General features: G+C 46.5%; 1 long non-coding RNA gene across 1 annotated transcript; it reads right to left on the bottom strand.

The window, feature by feature from the left end:
• Positions 1 to 11940: 11940 nt before the first annotated feature.
• Positions 11941 to 15981, bottom strand: LOC144457874 (uncharacterized). The gene is made up of 2 exons (XR_013487465.1): positions 15146 to 15981; positions 11941 to 12894 (listed from the first exon to the last, which is right to left on the bottom strand). It is a non-coding gene; the product is annotated as an uncharacterized LOC144457874 (long non-coding RNA).
• Between the last annotated feature and the right edge of the window lie 39 nt (positions 15982 to 16020).

The raw sequence follows: 16020 nt of genomic DNA, 5'->3' as shown, positions 1-16020 counted from the left end.
AAAAATCAGAATAGAGCAATTGGAAGCTAGTGACTTTATGAGAAATCAAGACACTGTAAAACAAATCCAAAAGAATGAAAAATTAGAAAACAATGTGAAATATCTCATTGGAAAAACAACTGACCTGGAAAATAGATCCAGGAGAGAGAATTTAAAAATTATTGGACTATCTGAAAGCCATGATCAAAAAAAGAGCCTAGACATCATCTTTCAAGAAATTATCAAGGAAAACTGCCCTGATATAGTAGAACCAGAGGGCAAAATAGAAATTGAAAGAATCCACAGATCTCCTCCTGAAAGAGATCCCCAAAGGAAAACTCCTAGGAATATTATAGCCAAATTCCAGAGTTCCCAGGTCAAGGAGAAAATATTACAAGCTGCCAGAAGGAAACAATTCAAGTACTGTGGAAACACAATCAGGATAACACAAGATTTAGCAGCTTCTACATTAAAGGACGCAGGGCATGGAATATAATATTCTGGAGGGCAAAGGAGATAGGATTACAACCAAGAATCACCTACCCAGCAAAACTGAGTATAATCCTTCAGGGGAAAAAATGGTCATTCAGTGAAATAGAGGACTTTCAAGCATTCTGATGAAAAGACCAGAGCTGAATAGAAAATTTGACTTTCAAATACAGGACTCAGTGGAACATGAAGAGGTAAACAGGAAAGAGAAATCATAAGAGACTTATTAAGATTGAACTGTTTACATTCCTGCATGGAAAGATGATATTTATAACTCATGAGACCTTTGTCAGTATTAGGGTAGTTGGAGGAAAAATATATTAGATAGATAGATAGATAGATAGATAGATAGATAGATAGATAGATAGATAGATAGAGGGCACAGGGTGAGTTGAAGATTAAGGGTCATATCTGGAGAATAAAATTAAGGGATGAGAGAGGATTATACTCAGAGAAGAGAAAGGGAAAGTAGAATGGGGTAAATTATCTCACAAAAAACAGAAAAGTCTGTTACAGTGGAGGGGAAACAGGGGAAGGTGAGAGGGAATGAGGGAATCTTATTCTCACAGGATTTGGCTTAAGGAGGGAATAACATACACATTCAATTAGGTATGGAAATCTGTCTTACCCTACAGGAAAATAGGGGAGAAGGGGACAAGAGAGCAGGGGATGATAGAGAGGAGGGCAGATTGGGAAAGGGGTAATCAGAAGTAAATACTTCTGAGGAGGACAGGGTCAAAAGAAAGAATAGAATAAATGGGAGGGCAGGATAGGATTAAGGGAAATAGAGTTAGTTTTTCACAACATGTCTACTATGGAAGTGTTTTGCATAACTGCACATGTACAACCTATATTGAGTTGCTTGCCTTTACAATGAGGGTGGGTGGGGAAGGAGGAAGACAGAAAATTTGAAACCTAAAGTTTTAAAAACAAATGTTTAAAAAAAAAGTTTTCCGGGGGCAGCTGGGTGGTGCAGTGGATAGAGTACCAGCCCTGAAGTCAGGAGGACCTGAGTTCAAATCTGGCCTCAGACCAAATACTTGACACTTCCTAGCTGTGTGACCCTGGGCAAGTCACTTAACCCCAACTTCCCCCCCAAAAAATATTTTCTCATGCTACTGGGAAATAAGAAATAAAGGAAATGGGATACAGAAGTCTATCCTGCCCTACAGGAAAATAGAAGGGGAAGAGGATAAGAGAAGGAGGGGGGAAGAGATAGAAGGGAGGACAGACTAGGGGAAGGGATATTCAGAATGCCTGCCATCTTGGGGTGGGGGGAGGGGGAGATGGGGTGAAAATTTGGAACTCAAAAACTTGTGGAAGTGAATGTTGAAAACTAAAAATAAATAAATTTATATTCAAAAAAAATTTTTTTTAAAAGTACAAGAAGGATTACCAGGAGTCTGATTCAACCAGGCAATCCAGCAACAAGTATTTATTAAGCACCTACTGTGTGTCAAGCACTGCGGCAAGCAGAAAGAAAAGCAAAAATAAAATAAAATAAAAATCCTTGCTCTCAAGGGACTCACAGGCTAAGGGGGGAGACAATATGCAAACAATCAAGATCAGACACAATATCCACAGGATACATGGGCTTAGTCTCAGAGGGAAGGCACGAAGACAGGACCTGGGGGCTGAAGACAAGGGTTTCAATCCTGGCTCCATTACTTGCTATCTGTGGGACCTTGGGCAAGGCAAGTCATCAAACCCCTCCAAGCCTCAGTTGCCTCATCTGTAAAATGAAGATTGGGAGGAGATCGCCTTTGGGCTGCCTTCCAGGTCTGGACCTAGAGTCCTGTGAGCCCTATGGTGGACAAAGAGAGATACCCCACAACTCTGTCCTCTATGACTCTAATTAAAAGACACATCATGTAAAACTCACGTTTGGGCTATAGAAGGTGACTAGGTTTGTGGGGAGAGATTCTCTTGTCTGTGTAGCCATTGATGGAAATCCAAATCTTTTCCCTAGATGGTGTTTCTCAACTTGGACCTGCTGATGAACCCAGAAGCACAAGCCTTCGGTTAACCAGCTTTCAGCAATCCCAGTGACATTTGGCATTTTCCCTGGCTGGCAGCCAGAGGACTGAGTGTTCCACTGCTTTCTGTAACTTTCATCCCTAGTCTTTTGCTTGAAAAATACAAAAATGCAACTTGAGCTGTTACTAGTAGTAACATATTTTAGAGAGAGATTGGTGGGAACATGTTCCCAAGAGGGATGGTGGGGGGAGGGGAGTGTGGGAGAAGAATTTAGGTGGTGGAAGGAGAGAGGACAGGGTGTTAAAAGATAAACAAGATGGGAAATCTGTTCAACTGGTAAGTTTCTAAAGATTCTGTTACTGGACTCGTTAACCTTATCTTGTCATGGATCCGTTTGGCAATCTGGTGAAAGGCGTGGACCCCTTCTGAGAATCATGTTTGTAAAATACATAGGATGACAAAAGAAATCTATCACATTGAAACACAATTTTTAAAATATGAAAAAAAAATGCAAGTGCATAGAACCCACGTTGAGAACCTCTGGGAGCTTAAAGTTTGGGATTTTTTAAAAGCATTCTGAGCTCTTGAGGAGACTGTTTTCTAAGTATAAATAAACAACCAATTCTTCATGATATGAAGGAAGCCCAGACTTTCAGAGTAAGAAGGACCTCAGAGGTCATTTAGTTCCACCTATTTCAAAAAAAAGAAATTCTATTTTAACATAGCCAACAAATAAATGGCCATTCAGCCTTTGCCTGAAAATCTTCATTGAGGGGGAATAAGGTTACTTCCCCAGGCCCCCTATTCAACTGTAGGTCGGCCCTAATTGGTGGGAAAGTTCTTCCAAACTTCAAACCTAAATGTGCCTCTTTAAAAATATATATATATATAGTTGGTATCTTTTGTTTTCATATTACCTAGAATTCTTTCTTTATTGCCTCCACTTTACCTCTTCTCAGAGAGCCATCCAGCCATCCTTTATAGCAAAGGATTTTTAGAAGGAAGGAAAGAAAGAGCAGAAAAGGAAAAAGGAAGGAAAGATGCAAAAACAAGGGGGAAAGAAAAGAGGAAGGAAGGAAAAAAGAAGGAAGGAAGAAAGGAAAAAGGAAGGAAGGGAAGAAGATGTCTTCCCATATCTCTTCTTTGAGCTCCAGGTTCTTCCTAAGGTCACAATAGCCATCTTTGATCATTTCGTGGTGCCGTTGTTCTTTGCAGTTGCATTAATGCACTCCTTTTGTATTTCGTTTTCCTGACTGCAGTTTGCCTTGTTCCAGCTTTCAGCCCTACAGACCAAGACGAGCACGGCGAATCTTGCTGCCTTTCCAGATGACAATCTTCAGATACTTGGAGAAAGCTGTCCTGTCTCCCCTGTCTCTGCTAAACGTTCCCATTTCCCTCTACACATCCTCAGAGGGCCCTCACCATCCTGGCTGCTCTCCCCTGGAAGCTCAGCTCATAAACAACATCCCAACTGTAGTGCCCAGAACTGAACACGGTGCCTTTCCCCCTTCCGAGCTCGTGGCCTCCTGTCCAGATCCTCGTGGCTGTCAGCTGTAGATGTGCAGGGCATGGTCCCTCCTCCCCAGTGATGTCAACCCCTGCCTCACAGTTGTCTTCCCTTCCCCAAACTCTGCCTCCTTTGAAAACCCTGGACTCCGACTTCCTCCACTCCCACAGCCTCTCTCTCTCTCTCTAACCTGCTTTGAGCACACACAGGTGGACACCCCTGGCATCGCCACCCAGGTTCTGGAGTCCTAGCTCTGCAGTCAACTCATTTCTGGAAGCTCGATGCTGCCCACGATGATGTTAGTGTACTGGCTGCTGGCTGACTCACATTGAGCTGATGATCCCTGTGGACTTCCCTGATCCTTTCCCTGTCTCCAAACTTGCAAACCACCTTAACGCTTCTCCCTTCTCTATCGTTTTTAGCCTCAGGCCTTTTAAAAACTAGTGGAATGAATGGGTATAGATATGAACCCCAGCTGTTTATCCTGTCTACCCATTTGGTGAGGTTCTGGGCCCCCAGCCGGCCAGTGTAATACTGGTGCCCCAAGGAGTGATATTTGAGAACGACCTTCTGAACCTCAACCTGGTGTGCCTGAGAAATGGACCCATCTCACAATCACACCACATTTAGATAAGAACTTGGTAGAATCATTGCTATGGAAGAACTAAGTTTAGAGCTGACTCCTCCAGAAACCAGAGGTGGGATAGGGAGCTTGCAGTGCCTAGGTGTTGGAGAGGGGAAGTGTATCTATAGTTTTCTTGCTACATGTTGGAAGCAAATTTCCCTTTGTAAAAACTAGTCAATGTTCAATGGAAGTGAACTGTCGGGGCTTGAGCCAATAGCAATAGATTAAAAACAGCTCCAAAGTCCTTGGGGTACCTTGGAGGTCTGAGGGACTGATGTAGCAGCCTGGCTCTGGGAGAGACAGAGACAGAGAAAGGGAAGAAAGAGGAACAGAGAAACAGAATGGGGGAGAGAGAGGGAGAGAGAGAGAGAGAGAGAGAGAGAGAGAGAGAGAGAGAGAGAGAGAGAGAGAGAGAGAGAGAGAGAGAGAGAGAGAGAGGGAGAGAGGGAGGGAGAGAGAGGGAGAGAGAGAGAGAGAGAGAGAAGAGAGAGAGAGAGAGAGAGAGAGAGAGAGAGAGATAGAGGAGAAGAGAGAGTAAGAGAAAGAAGAGAGAGAAAGAGACAGAAAGAGATGGAAGAGATGGAAAGAGAAAGACAGAGATAGAGAATAACAGAGATGGGAGAGAAGGAAGAGAGACAGAGATGGGAGAGAAGGAAGAGAGATAGAGACAGACCAGAGACAGACAGACAGAGAGTCAGCTAGGTGGGTCAGTGGATACAGCACTAGCCCTGGGGTCAGGAGGACCTGAATTCAAATGTGACCTTAAACATATAACATATAACACTTACTAGCTGTGTGACCCTGGGCAAATCACTTAACTCCAATTGCCTCACCAAAAATTTTTAAAAAAATGTCTTCAAAAGCCTTGACTCTTACTTATTATCCCCTTCTGCCTTGGGTCACAGTGACCTGTGTATATAAGTTATTCTCCTTTTAAACTGTAAGCTCCTTGAGGGCAAGCATCGGGTCTTATTTCATTATTGAATCACCATATTCTAGTAGTGCTTTGTACAAACCAGGCAATGAACAAATGTTGTTGAATTGAATTAAGCAAGTAAAATACTTTTTAAACTATGAAGTGTTACATAAATTCAGCTATTATTTAGTGATAACTAATCATTAGTGGTAAATTAATTTTAATGATTAATTTAATAATTCATGAATACTGTCATGTTTATGAATCAGTATTGTTCCTATCATGGATACCTCTATGTTTCTCCATTGTAGGATCACTGCTTTATAGAATTAAAGCTAGAAGGAGCTTAGAGTTAGAAAGCTAGAAGTTAGCTTAGGCTAACTCCCTCATTTTACTAATGAGGAGACAGAAGCCCGGAGAGGTTAGAACTTGCTCAAGGTCACAGAGTAATTGACAGCCCTCTCCTGATTGCAAATGTAGTGCTCTTTCCACCTCACAAGCCCTAATGTGTGTGAGCTTCAAGGAGTTATTATAGTTTCAGGTATCTTGACCCCTTCATCTCAACCCTAAAGGAAAATGAGAGTGTCAGGGCAGGCCCTAGGATGTTCAGCAGCAGACAATCTCTTCCGTCCATTACCAACAGCCCAGTCACTTTACCTCCTTTGGCCTTAATTTTCTCATCTGTAAAATAAGGGAGTCAATTGATCTAGATGACTTTGGAGTCTGTTCCAGCTGTAGCTTACAATCCTATTATTCCATGTTGTTCTTATCTCCTAAATGGGAGTGAGAAAGCACATCTGCCTGAAAGAACAATCCCCCTGGAGTCAGAGGACTTGGGTTCAGATACCACCTCTCACACTGCCTGTGTTACCTTGGGGTAAGTCATCAGAAAAGTAAAGGGATTAATCAGCTTGTCCAGATCACTCATGTAGTGAGTAGCCACAATGGAATTTGAACTCTGGTGTTCTGACTTCAAATCTGGCAAGATGCCAAGCAAAGGTAGGGCAGGGCTGCGGGGGGGGGGGGGAACTGCAAAGTGTGAATTACTGTATGTAAATTGCAATTATGAGGCCACATGAGATGCATCCCAAACAAGCAAGACAGTAAGTCAAGGAGACTGGGACGGTGGTGCTGACCTAGACAGAAACAGAGAAACTGCCCTAGGGTGGGGTGGGCACAAAGGCCCCGATGATGAGCTCAGTTTTGCACCTTTTGAAGTTCGAAGTATCAGTAAAACATTCAATGGAGATAACCTGGCAATGAATTGGAAATGGAGGAGAAGCCAAGGTGGAGATGGATATTTGTTGGTCAATCTGCAAAGGCATGATAAGGGAAGCCTTGCTCCATGATGCTTACAGCTGACACTAACATGTACACTTTCAAAAGTACAAAGCATTTTGTATACGTCATGGGGTTGTGTGCAGGCTTCCACCACCTAAAATGGCAACACCCTTAGGAAAAACATTGAGGGTCCTGCTTCTTGGGGAAGGAGAACAGGAGCAAGCATGGACATTCTGTGCCAGCCTACTGTGGGGTTGGGAGCAGCATTTTACTGTTCGCTGCGTAGCCAGAACTGTCTGTCTTTAAAACAACCTGAAAGCCCACTGGAGTCATTTTCTTGCATTCATGTCTGAAAGTGAAGGATTCCCTGTCCTTTCTAGGTGCAGAGAGTGGAGCCTTTCCCACCCCCCAACCCCCACCCCCAGGAGCCTGAGCCATAAGGATCCAGGAGAACAGGATTCCGGTCAGGTGGTCAGTCAACGAACCTTTATTAAGTGCCTACAAAATACCAGGCATGGTGCTAATCAACGAGGACACAGAAAGAGGCAAAAATAAAAAATAGCCTCTGCCCTCAAGGAGCTCACAAACCAATGGGGGAGACAACACACGCAGGAAGGGCCTCGAACACCAAACAGGGTTTGATACTGGATCCTGAAGGTATGAAGAAGCTGCTGGAGTAGGGAGGGACACGGTCAGACCCGCACGCTTTAGGAAGATCTTTTTGACTGGAGTGTGAAAAATTTTGTGGCAGGAGACTAACCGGCTGGCTGTTGAGGTGAGGAGGTCCTGGCCTAGGGCTGTGGCAGTGCCAGAGGAGAGAAGGGAGCATGGGTCAGAAATGACGCAAAGATAAAAGCCACAAGCCTTTGCAACCAATTGTACTTGGGTGCTGAAAGGGAGTGAGGAATCAAGGATGACAGCTAGCCTGTGAGCCCTTGATGCACCAGGGAAGTTAGGAAGAGCTGAGGGTTTAGGGGGCGAGACAATGAGCTCAGTGTTGGACATGTTGAGTTTAGGGATGTCTACAAGGCGTCCAGTCTGAGATGTCCAACACGCAGTGGAGATGGGAGATTGGAGGTCAGCCAAGAGGCTGGGGCAGCACAGGTAGGTTTGAGCGTCTTCAGCAGAGAGTTAATAACTAAATCCATGGGAGCTGATGAGGTCACCCAGCGAAGTAGCAGAGAGGAGGGTTTAGGTCAGAACCCTGCTGGACACCTACTGCTAGAGAGCATGACTTAGGTGAGAATCCAGCAAAGGAGACAGAGGAGCGTCCAGATAGATAGCAGCAGAACCAGGACAGATTAGTGTCCTCAAAACCCCAAAAGAAGAGAATGTCAAGGAAGAGAGGGTTAACAGGGTCCAAGACTGCAGAGAGGTCAAGAAGGTTGAAGCTTTAGAAAAGGCCAGTTCAGAGATCATTAGTAACTTTGGAGAGGGCAGTTCTGGTTGAAGGATGAAGCCAGAAACCATAGAGAGTTAAGAAGAGAATGCAAAGGAAAGGTGGAAGCCCCTATCGTAGGCAGCCTGCTCAAGCAGTTTTGCTACAAAAGGAAGAAAAGATAGGGAACCCCAGCTAGCAGGGATGGCTGGATTAAGCAAGTGATTTTGAGGATATGGGAGACATGGCCATGTTTGTAGCCAGGAGACAGGGAGAGATTAAAGATAAGGGAGAGAGTAGAGATGATAGAAGAGGCTGTCTGTTGGAGGAGATGGGGTGAAATGGGATTGTTGGTGCAGGTAGGGCTTCCTTATCAAGGAAAAGGTCACCTCCTAATGGGAGAGTGAAGGAGGGCGAAGGAGGAAACAGAGGCAGAAGGCATCTGACTGGTGTGAGATGAGGAAGAGGTGAGAAGAGAAAGTTCACAGTGAATGGCCTTAATTTTTTTTCTCTAAAATATGAGGCAAAATTCTTCACTAAAGAGGGTGGGATGAGGGGAGCCATGAGAAGTTTGAGGAGGGTTGAGAAGGTTCAGGGAGCCACTGCGGAGAGTGGGATAGTGAGTAGATGAGGAGGTGTGATAGGATTGCCAAGCAGCATTGAGGGCCCAGTTGAGGTTATGTAATATGAATATGTAATGGATCCAACAAAAACAGTTGCAGTTCTCCACCTTCATTTCAGCAGTACATGTGTGAAGGAGTGAAGGCAGCAGATGGTGGGAGTGACCTAAGGCTGAGTCTTGGCAGGACAAGACTGATAAGATGAGGGGACCAGGGACCCAAGAGAAGAGAGTAATGCAGAGTGAAACTAATTTACCAAGGGGTCGAGATGGGGAAAAGAGGAGAATATGGCTAGCAGAGGAGTGATGGCCTGTGAGAAAAATGAAGGGGTCCAGAGATTAGAGGTCTTGGTGTTGAGGAAGAACAGGGTTTGGGTTTGCAAGGCAGAGGGAGGGGTGCAATGACAAAAGATTTGACTCAGGAACAAAGTCATAAATGGTCCTTAGGTTCCTAGTCTAGAATGTACCTGGAACCACTTGGATCACCTTTGGGAGAGACCCCCACAGTTCTCCCTGAAACAAAGGCCATCTTTTTAGCTTCAGAATTCTTCCCTGGACTGTGTGCAGCTGTGAGTCATGGAATCCAGTCTCTGAAGAGCTAAAGTTGAGGATCACCTTGAGGGCAATGGAGAAGTACATGGTGGGCATGAGCAGGCTGTACCACATTGTAACTGAAGAAGTATGCAGGAGAACTGGAGAAAATGTGTCATCAGAGATATGGGTGATAGAAAAAAAAGATGGGCTCTTCATGTAGTGAGAGTGAGGATTAACCAAATATGATCCATTCCACATCAAGAGAGCTTGAGGAAGGCACTTGGCATACCAGGAGGACCCCCTATGGTCAACTCATGAGAAGGTACGGACAAATCACATTGGCTGACTGGATATGAATATGAAATGTCATCTGTCTCATTGGAAGGAATAATAAAAATTAAAATAGCTAGCATTTACATAGAGCTCACATAGTAAGCTCTATGTAAATGCTAGCTATTTTTATTTTTACTACGCTTTATTATACTAAGCACTTTACAAATATTATCTCCTTTGATCCTCATAACCCTGGGAGGTAGGTGCTATTAGTATCCTCATTTTACAGATAAGGAAACTGAGGCAAACAAGTTAAGTGACTTGCCCAGGGTCATACAACTAATAAGTATCTGAGGCAAGATTTGAACTCAGGTCTTCTTGACTGCAGGCCTTAGACTCTAATACTTAGACACTGAGCCTCCAACAACCTCTACTACTACATCATGGGATCACACACTCTCTAGAGTTCTGGAGTACATGAAAAACAAATATTATGACTTCAACAATGCCTAACCACATCATATATCTGCTATTTAAATATAATACATGGTGCTATTATGCTATGGGAATATATTCCAATATATTTCTCATTACTCATCCTGACACGAAAGACCTAGAATCTTGGGCAAGTCATTGACAGTTGGAGGATCTCCAATCAACCCCAGTGATCATCCCCAAGAAAAAGGATATTGACAAGAAGGAAGAGAGGGAACCCCAAGAATACGTGGTTAGGTGAGGTACTGCACGTGCCTGGCATGTAAATAGGACATGCTTGGGGTTTTTTTTTGTTTGTTTGTTTTTTAGGCAGTTGGGGTTAAGTGACTTGCCCAAGGTCACACAGCTAGTAAGTAGGACATGCTTGTTGATCACTTGGCTAATTAATTGATATATGGGATAAGGCTGCAAAGGCAAAGCATTGCCATACCTGGATGGTCTTGAATGATGAGCTGAAGAGTTTGAACTTTACTTAGTTGGCAATGAGGAATCACTGAACGTTTCAGAGCAGAAGAGTAATGTGACTAGATCTACACAGAAAGAAGTGATAGAGAAAAGAAGGAGAGAAGAGAGATGGAGACAGAGACAAGGACAAGAGGAAGGAGAGAAAGAAGAGAGGAAGAAGACGAGGGAGAGAAAGAGAAGGAGAAAAAAGAAAGGAAGAGAGAGACAGAGGCAAAAAGAGGGATAGAGGAGAGAGAGAAAAGAGACAAAGACAGGACAGAGAAGCAGAATTCCAGAAGTCAGTCATGGCCCCAGGAGCCATTAGAAGTAGACAAATATGGCCAGTAGCCAAGCTGAGATCCATCCAACTTACTAGAGAGGCCGTGAGGGTCGTGAAAGGAGTTTTGGATTTGTAGTGGACAGATCTGGGCCCAGTGTCACCTCTGATGCTTCCTTGTTGTCTGACTACAGACCAGCCACATCATTTCTCTGGGCCTTGGTTTCCTTATCTGCAACATGGGGAAATAATACCTGCAGCGTTTAACCTCTAGATGATCTCCCATTTTTCAGACAAGGAAACTGAGGCCCAGAAAGAGTAACCTACTTGCCCAAGGCCACACAAGTAACAAACGGGAGAGGCAGAATTAGGACCTTTGACACCAGATCTCCAGCACTCTTTCCCAGGCACCATATTGCCTACCTTTGTGGAGGAAGAGGAGGAGGAGACATGAACTGTACCTTAAAGGAAGGTGAGGATTCTGAGAGTTGAAGATGGGAAAGCAGGACATCCCAGTCCTGAACGAAGTGAAGGGGAAAACTGAAGGAATCAAGGCAGGGCCAGGTCCTGAATTCACAGGGCAGCTAGGCCAGTTTGAGAGGAATATTGAGCCCGTGCAGTAGGATTCTATGAAATAAAGCCAGTTGGCACGGAGGACTCAGTATTTCACTCTAGACGTAAGCCAGAGCCCTTGAATGTCTCAGCAAGATAATTTTGGCAACTCCATGGAGGCTGGATGGGAGAAGTAAGAGACGGGAAGCGGGGAGGTCAGCTAGGAGGCTTTGGGAGCTGTTCAGAGCAGAGGTGATAAGGGCCTGACCCAGGGTGGGGGCATCGAGCTTAGTGCCAAGGGACGGATGGGAGCTATGATAAGCAGGTAGCCACGTCTGAACTCGGCTCCGGAGGAAGAGCCGGGGCTGGCTTGGAGATTATGAACGTGGCTGGCCGTGAAAACTGCACCTCTACTACAAACAGGGTGGTGTCGAGGACAGGGGAGCTTTTGAGGGGAAGGGTGATGGCGTGAGGTTTGAGAAGCTAATGGGACATCCAGCTGGCAGAGATGTGCCAGTGTGCCGACGGTGATGGGTCACTGGAGTTCAGGGGAGAAATCGAGAGAGCTATCGATCAGCATGGGGCTGACACCAATCAAGAATCAAAAAGAATTTATTTTTATTATCGATATATGATGACAAAACGAGAAAAAAATGTCAAGTGCTTCAAAGCAAAAACCTCCCTCAAATCCCCAAGGTTCTACAGGTGTTAGCTATTGTAATTACTCCTACCCCTTCCTCCCATGTGACAAGCTAGGCCAATGCCCCATTTCCCTATTGTTTCATCATCGAGCAGGTAAAAGGACTTGCGTTTGGTCATACAGCTCAGGAGGGTCTGAGGCCAAAATTTGAACTCGGGTCTTGCTGATTTTGAATTGTATTGATCCACAAGAGTTATCTAGCTCCAATTCCTAGCTCTGTGTGTGTATGTATGTGTGTGCGTGTGGAACTTCACACTGAAAATTAAGGGAAATAAATCTAAAAGTGATCTAGGGAACTCACCAGCAAAACAATCAATTCCTTTTCCCCAAGAAAAGCACTTCCCTGAAATATCAATCAGATAAACCAAAAACGGCCCTAGGGGATCCTGGGACTACCTTGGAGATCATTTTTCAGCCTTCAGTCAGTCAGCCAGTCAAGAAGCATGGGCTAAGCACCTACTGTGTGCCAGACGCCCTGCGAAGCACGAGGGGGACAAAGAAAACCCCAAACAGTCCCTGCCCTCAAGAAGGTCACGGTCTCGTGGGAGAGACAAGAAAACAACTCCAGGTAGACGAGACACATACAGGGTGAATTGAAGGTGATCTCCGCTGGGAGGGAGGCTTCTCTGGTCCAAGGTAGGCTTTTGGCTGGGATAGGCAGGAAACCAGGGAAGCCAGTGGCCCATCTCAGGGAGGAAGAAGCACAAGCTTTCCAGGCACAGAGGGCAGCCGGAGAAAACGCCAGGAGCTGGGACAGTCACAGGACATGGAGTCTTTTTCCAGGAAAAGCCAGCAGGCCAGTGTCACTGGACAGAAGAAGACCTGGTGGGGAAGCAGGCCTGAGAAGACTGGAGATGGAAGAAGAGCTCTGGTTAAGAAGGGCTCTGAAAACCCAGCAAGGTTTTCTATTGGGCCCTGGGGTAATGGGAAGCCCCTGACATGTATTATTCTCATTCTCTCTCTCTCTGTCTCTCTCTCTGTTTCTTTCTCTGTCTCTGTCTCTGTTTCTCTCTCTGTCTCTCTATTTCTCTCTCTCTCTGTCTGTTTCTCTATGTCTCTCTCTGTCTTTCTGTCCCTCTCTCTGTCTCTCTCTGTTTCTCTCTCTCTTTCTGTCCCTCTCTCTCTGTTTCTCTGTCTCTCTGTTTCTCTCTGTCTCTGTCTTTCTGTCCCTCTCTCTCTGTCTCTGTTTCCCTCTGTCTCTTTCTGTTTCTCTCTGTGTCTCTGTTTCTCTCTCTTTCTCTTTCTCTGTTTCTCTCTCTGTCTCTCTCTCTGTTTCTCTCTGTCTCTGTCTCTGTCTCTGTCTCTCCCCCTCTAAGATGTTCTATATGGTTTTCTGCCAGATTCACTTCTTTCCCTACCTCTGGTTCTGGCCATCTCTCTCCTCTGGGACAAAATCATTACCAGCTCCCTCCTGCCCACAGAGCAGAGTTCAGACTCCTTTCCTTAGCATCAATCAATCCACAAGCATTCATTAAACTCCTCCTGCCAAACCAGGCTGCCCTGGGCATCGGAGCACAAAGGATGAAACAATTTCTGCTCACAAGGTGCTTTTTTCCTGATGGGGAGACAAGTAAATATGTAACCAAATACAGCCCAAATAGAAAGTGGAAAAAATACACACCCATAATCTAGTGTACCCCCCCCCCATCAACTCTAGTTAAATCTTTAGGTCCTCCATTCTCTGCTTCTTGTTATAAGCCTTGTCCTTCTTCAAGTCCAGCTTGTTCTCTGTGCCTGGCACGCCCTAAATCGGCCTTTGCTTGTTAAAGCCCAATTCTAGTCCTGCCTCCTCCAAGAAGGCTTCCCTGATCCTCCCGGTCATTAAGAGACTTCACCCCAACACTTCTCTGAGACCCTGGAAGGCAGTGCAGCCTAGTGGATAGCAAGCCTCCAATTACCCCAGACCCTGGTTCAAGCCCACCCTCTGATTCTGGCCACTTGAGCAGGGAATAGAGTACTGGACTTGAATCCAGAAGATCCGTGTTCAAGTTCTGCCTCAGAAGCTTCCTAGCTCTAGGACGGTGGGGTTAATAACTGCTAATACTGTTAACAGCCTTCCTTCGGGGGTTCGTGTGAGGGTGAAATGAGATAAGATAGGCTGCAAACATTGCAGGGATCTAGAGATGTTAGCCATCACTATTATCTGCATTGGTAGACAGAGCTTCCTCCTCAGGAAAATCTGGATGTGTTTCTCACAGTAGTTCAGCTGCTTGTTCGTGAGTCTCATTGTGTAGGCAGAGACCCCGTCTTTTCTAAAGCTGAACCAGCCTCTTCCTGCACTGCTGGGGTTTAACAGACCTTTGCTGACCCCCCAATAGACTGTAAACTCCCCAGGGCGTTCATTTGTTCATTTGCTTTTGTTTTGTCTGTCTCCCCAGCATGTAGCCCCCCACCCGATTTCCTCCACACCTGGTGTGCTCCTTGGGGTGGATTGATTCTAGGATTTGGGAGGAAGAGTGGAAATTCCCAGACCCCCTTTCTGTGAGCTGTTTCCCGGGTGGGGAAAGTACCCCCCACCAAATCTCTGTCTCCTTTACATTGGTGTAGGATCTAGAGGGGTCAGGACAAAACCCTACAAGGGAAGTGACGGTTGGATGGGAGAAAAGAGAACAGGGCAGACGTGCGGCCATTTTGGGGAGAGCTGGAGGAGGGAGCTGGATCCGCCCCGATCTTGTGGTCCCAGAGAGTTGCCTGGCCGCTCTTCCTATAGTAATGGCGCCGTGCTAAGCCCAGAGGCTACACAGTTTAGCGCAGTTCCTGTTCTCGAGGAGCTTATAATCAAAAGGGGGAAGACCACACAGGAAAGGGAGATGGAAAGGAGAGGGGGAGGACACGGCACCCTGCCCTCAAGCGCCTTCTCTCTGAAATTGCCATTCGTTTACACTGTGCCCTACATACAAAGATACTGTGTAACTTTCCACATGTGCATACGCACACATATATTTGCATATTGTCTTCCCTATTAAACTAGAGCGTGAGTTCCTTGAGGGCAGGCAACGAGGTTTTGCCTTTTTTTGTTTGTTTCCTCAAGCCTCATCAAAGCGCCTTTCTCTGTAAGTTTTTAATAAACGTCTGTGGACGGACTAGGACAAAACGTACTGTTATCCCGGAGTGCCACGGTACTGAAATCTCACAGAGGCTTGAAAAGGACAATCCTGAGTGAAAGCCTCTCATGCTAAGGCAGGTGAACGAATGAAGATGGGGCGTTCCCTGGGAGAAGGGTGAAGGGCCGAGGACTCTCCAGGACCGTTCCTTCTGCACCAAACCCAGCGTGAAGGAGCTCCGTGGCCGCGGTCCTGACGATCGCCTAGCGCAGGGCTCGGTCGGGTTGCGGGCGTGCACACAATGCACCTGGGGGCTTCGTGCGGAAGCCGCGCAGCTGACCGCTGCCGGGGGGCGCTGCCTGTGCCAGGGCCCCGTTGACCCGTGACGCTCTCCGCCCCGTCTGGGGGGCCTGGGGACCAGAGACTTGCACGCGTAGAACGTTCTCGGAACAAGCTCGCCATCTCCCGCCCTCTGGACCCCGGCTCGCCAGCCCCCAGCCCCAGGCGGACCCTCCCAATGCATTTCTAGCAACACGGTCTAGAGGACCCGCTGCTCCAGCGCCTATCTAGATGCTAGACTGTAAGCTCCCCGAGGGCAGGCTCTGCTGTCTGCTTTCTCGGTGGCGCGCCCCGCATGCAGGGGGCATTTAATAAATGCAAGCAGCCTTCTGCCCACCTCGGATGCTTGGCTAACTTTGGGCGGCTCGCGCGACCTCAGTTTCCCAGCCTGGAAAGAGAAGGGAGGCGGGCCCCACGTGGTCGCCAGGAAGGAGTGACCTTGACCGAGCTCGACACGTGCGACCGGCCACCCTCGCCGGGCAGGGCTCGGCTTTCCAGGGCTGGGGGGGAGGGGGCGCGGGCTGGAGACGGCAGGTGTCCTCGGCTCCCGGCCTCCCCGCCCCACCCCCCACCCCCGCCTCCCCGCGCCGC

This window comes from Phascolarctos cinereus, unplaced genomic scaffold (genome assembly GCF_003287225.1).
Source record: "Phascolarctos cinereus isolate Bilbo 61053 unplaced genomic scaffold, phaCin_HiC Scaffold_5;HRSCAF=322, whole genome shotgun sequence".
NCBI lineage: Eukaryota > Metazoa > Chordata > Mammalia > Diprotodontia > Phascolarctidae > Phascolarctos > Phascolarctos cinereus.
The sequence above is the reverse complement of the archived record's forward strand: the minus strand, read 5'-3'. Positions and strand labels throughout refer to the sequence as shown.